Raw genomic sequence first — 4,098 nt, 5'->3', positions numbered from 1 at the left:
CCTGCCGGAAAAACAGACCAAAGTTGGCAACAACCTAGTGTTTGCGAGGGAGCCTATGCCAAGGGCCCGTGGTACCGTGCCTTTGGCATGGAAGGCAAAGATCACTAGGGAACTGGCACCAAGTATGGGTGCCAGTTGCTCCAGCTCCCAGGAGGAAGGCAGATGGCAGCAGAGTTGAACTGACCTGTCCACCTTGACCTCTGTACCCTCCTGGCCTCCCCATGGCCAGAAGACAGACACAGGTGTCAGGGCCTGCACCCTGCCTACCCAAGGAGACCACCCCGTCAGAGCCAGGTGCAGCCTCCATCACCCGCTCCCTGATCCTTGCTTCTCTCCCATTGCAGGATGCTCAACTTCTGTTCTGTCTCACAGAGCTTCCTGCCACTTGGACAGTCCACTTAACCCTGTCCAGGCACCCTGAGCCACAACCACCGGGCCCTGACCTCCTGCAGGAAGCAGTGCCCCCTCACCTCCCATCTTCCAGCAGGCCCTTAGAGTACAGCAAGCTGACATTCACAATGTTGCCTCCTGAGACAGTCCCACCTTTCATCCTTGGGTGGCCAAGGGCTGTAAGACCACCATCCTTACATGTGTGTGTCATGTCTCAGGCCCACTTGGCATGGGCACTTAGCATACATCAACTTCCAGGCACCTTCTCAAACCTTTCTCAATGCCCTGCACCCATTGAATGGAGGAGCAAACTGAGACCTGGGGTGTTCTATCAACAACTCAGTTCAGGGAGTTCTCGACCTTGTTCTCCTGTTGTGATTAGAACTCATGGTGTTCACCTCCAGCTGTATGTTATGGGTAGAAAAACCAGAGCCCAGAGAGGCGAAGCCACTTGCCCAAGGTCAAGTCAGGATAGATCAAGGTCATGGCAGGCAAGGGTCTGAACTCTGTCCAGGACACCTCCTGTAAAGAAGCTGCCCATGAATGGATCGTGGTTGGGGAACAACAATGTCACTTACCCCAAGACTCACCCGGGTCAGCACCTTCAACCCTTCCCAGGAAAACCTTCGACCTAAACCTCTTGACACAGTGGGCCCTCCCTGACCCAGAGGGAAGCAGGGACTCTAGGCTGCTGGGCAGTGAGCCTCGCGCTACCCAGAAGACAGCCACAGAACGCAGAGACAGGGCTTCCTCTGGGCTCATATAGTGAGGAGCGGGGGGGGGAGGAGGGTGTGCCTTGAGGAAGTGCGTCCCCGCAATACATGGAGAGGGAGTAGGGAGCCCCAAGCTTCCTCTCTCCCCTCACTCCCTGCAGCTCCTCCAGGCACCCAGGTCTGCCGCCCAGCCTGTGAGACGCAATAAATAGAGGTACTGCAGGTGATTCCCACCTGTGCATGGCCCACAGGACATTCGCACATGAGGGGAGGGACAGGGGCCAGGGGTGGCAAGTGTGCTGAAGACCCCGTCCATCCCCCAAAACTCTGCAGCATCTCCGCAAGGAACACGCAAGAAACAGGAGGAGCAAGTGGCTTAAGTCCCTAGCCTGTGGCTGGCTCCTCCTAAGCTGGCCACCTGTGGTCCTCCCTGCAGACTGAGTGAGGAGCAGGGAGGGAGATACTGACTGGAGAGAGTCCAGGGGCCCCACTGGCTTCTTGACATCCCTCCTCACTAACCCCAGGTCTCCTTCATCCACCTGTTTCACTCTGGAGTTGAAATCTCCAAGGAACTACTCAGGGATGATTCATAGAACCATGGCAACTCAGGGGCACAGAGGCCGTGCCATCGACCTTGATTCTGTTTCCATAGCTTTGCATGCACTCTCTCAGGAAAGCCTTCCCCAGTCTCACATGCGTGTGTGTGGTGGAGGAATAGTCTCTTAGGATTCCCACATCACAGATAAGATAGTTGAGGAAACAGAGGTTGAGGAGTTTGATCAAAGTCTCACAGCTGGCTGCCAGTCCAGTTTGTCTTCAGAGCAACACCATGACCATAACCATCAGTGTGTGAGGTTGGGGAAGCTGAGGTCCCGGAGGGGGAAATGGCACAGGCTTCCTGGGAGAAGCACCAGGTGCCTGGGGCAGTGCAGGTTGCTCAGCAGCTCCCCTACCCTCTGCCCCCCACTCTCAGGGTCACGGCTCCCCTCTGGAACCCTCTGGGAACATCATGAACCTCACACAGCAGCCTGGGCTCAGAAAGCACCTCCTCCCACGGGGTCCACCTGGGAGCAGGTAGGCCCATGCCTGGCACACTGTTTCCCCGCCCAGAAGCAGCCTCAGCCAGGCTCCTGCCGCCCGGCCCCTCCTCAAGCACGTTCTGCATACCACCACCCAGGATATGTCTTTGCCCAGCACCAGCTTCTCTTACAGGATCCTGTCCTGGATCTCAAGCAGCTGCCACCCAGAACCCTGCATGTGGCACCCAAGCCACTCCACAGCCAGCCTGTGCTGCCCACCTGCCCATCCTGGACACCTCTGTGCTGACTATACCCCATTTCCCACAAGGCTGTAGGGAGATCTTCCCCAGGCCACTTGCCCAGCCATGGGGCCCAAAGCCTTGGCTAGGGGTAGGGGGGTATAGTATCACCTCCTGCCCTAGACAACTGTTTTCTGGGTCACAAATGCTCCCGGCTTTTGGCCTTGTCTCTGTGTCTCTCAAGAAAAACAGCTCTTAAGTGTCCTGTTCACCCTTGTGTTCCCATAGAACCCCAGCCGGGAACCAGTCCCCAGGAATGAGTGACAATGAAAGCACGAACGACCTCACTCCACCTGCAGACCCCTGGGGCTGCACTGTCTTCAGGCTCCCCTGGTGGTTCCCTAGGACCAGATCGACCCCCATGTCTGCAGCTCGACCCTCCAAATGCTCCCCAAAACCCAGCCCCTTCTTGCACCTGCGAAGTGCCCACGCTCCCTGCTGCAGTAGCTGGTTACACCCACAGCCACCATAATGCTATTCTCACGTGTGCCTGGTACATACTCCTCACATAGCTCCCATGCACCCATACCACATTCCAGAAGGTCTGACATGTCATGATCCTTACGTGTCTTCTCATCCTCTTCCTCCCTCCTGGGACCACCAGTGTGTCCACCTCGGGGACCTTGCACCTGCCATTCCCCCCGACCTGGAGAATTCTTCCACCTGCTTGCCTCTCCTTCAAGTCTTTGCTCAAATGTCACCTCTTCAGAGAGGTGCTCCCGGATTGTCCACTTTTCTTTGCCATCTTCATCTCGCCAGCTTCTCAAAACTCCAGGGCGTGATGTGTCCTGTCTGTCCCTCCCATGGCCCGACACTCCTGTGAGCTGCATGAGGAAGACTTCCTCCTGCTCGCTCTGTGGGGCCTCTTTCCAGCACCAAGCTAGGCAGGGAGCTGCCAACTCAGAGACTGCAATTGAACAAATGAATAAGAGCCCAGTCCTTCCCACGTGGTGCTGTGTGCCCCATGACTGAAGGACTTGCCCCTGAGCTGGGTGCCAGGACCCCAGAGGTGGGGCAGCCCCTCCAGCAGCCAAGAGCTTCTATATGGCCACCACGCATGAGCTCCTGCTGTGCACCAGTCCTGTGCCAGGTGACGCTGGAGCCGCACTGCCGCCTGGCATGCACGCCTCCCTATCTGTCCAACATCCTGGGAAACTGAAGCACGCAGATGTGTAACCTGGGGTCACTCTGCCTGGGCAGGGTGAGCATCTTGATCTGAGACCATGGGAGGCACCTTCCTTTTGGGCCTGCAGGGGGTCCCGCAACTGTGTGCTCCCAAGGGTGTCAGCGGCCGGGCAGTCTCTGCTGCTGTGTAAACACACTCAACTCACACATAGGTGCCGCACACGCTTGTTTCTGACCAGAGAACGGGTACACATACTGGCTTTAGCCACACTTTGACATATGCACATACACACATTACACACTCACACTCATGTACACACATACATACTAACACTCATACACACATACATATCACACACTCATATGCACATACATACTTGCACACTCATACTACACTCCCACTCATGTGCACACTGTCACACAACATACACTCATAAACACATGCTCACTCATACCTGCACACTCACATACATACTCATACATATACACTCACACACACTCACACACATTTATACTTTCACACACATACACACTCATACAATATACTCCCAC

General features: G+C 55.9%; 1 protein-coding gene across 1 annotated transcript in view; it reads right to left on the bottom strand.

Annotated features, from left to right (window-relative positions):
• Nucleotides 1–4,098, bottom strand: part of TST (thiosulfate sulfurtransferase) — a 254,633-nt gene that overhangs the window by 56,560 nt on the left and 193,975 nt on the right. The window lies entirely within an intron of this gene.

Source organism: Ochotona princeps, chromosome 15, assembly GCF_030435755.1.
Source record: "Ochotona princeps isolate mOchPri1 chromosome 15, mOchPri1.hap1, whole genome shotgun sequence".
NCBI lineage: Eukaryota > Metazoa > Chordata > Mammalia > Lagomorpha > Ochotonidae > Ochotona > Ochotona princeps.
This window is presented reverse-complemented; position numbering and strand designations above follow the sequence as displayed.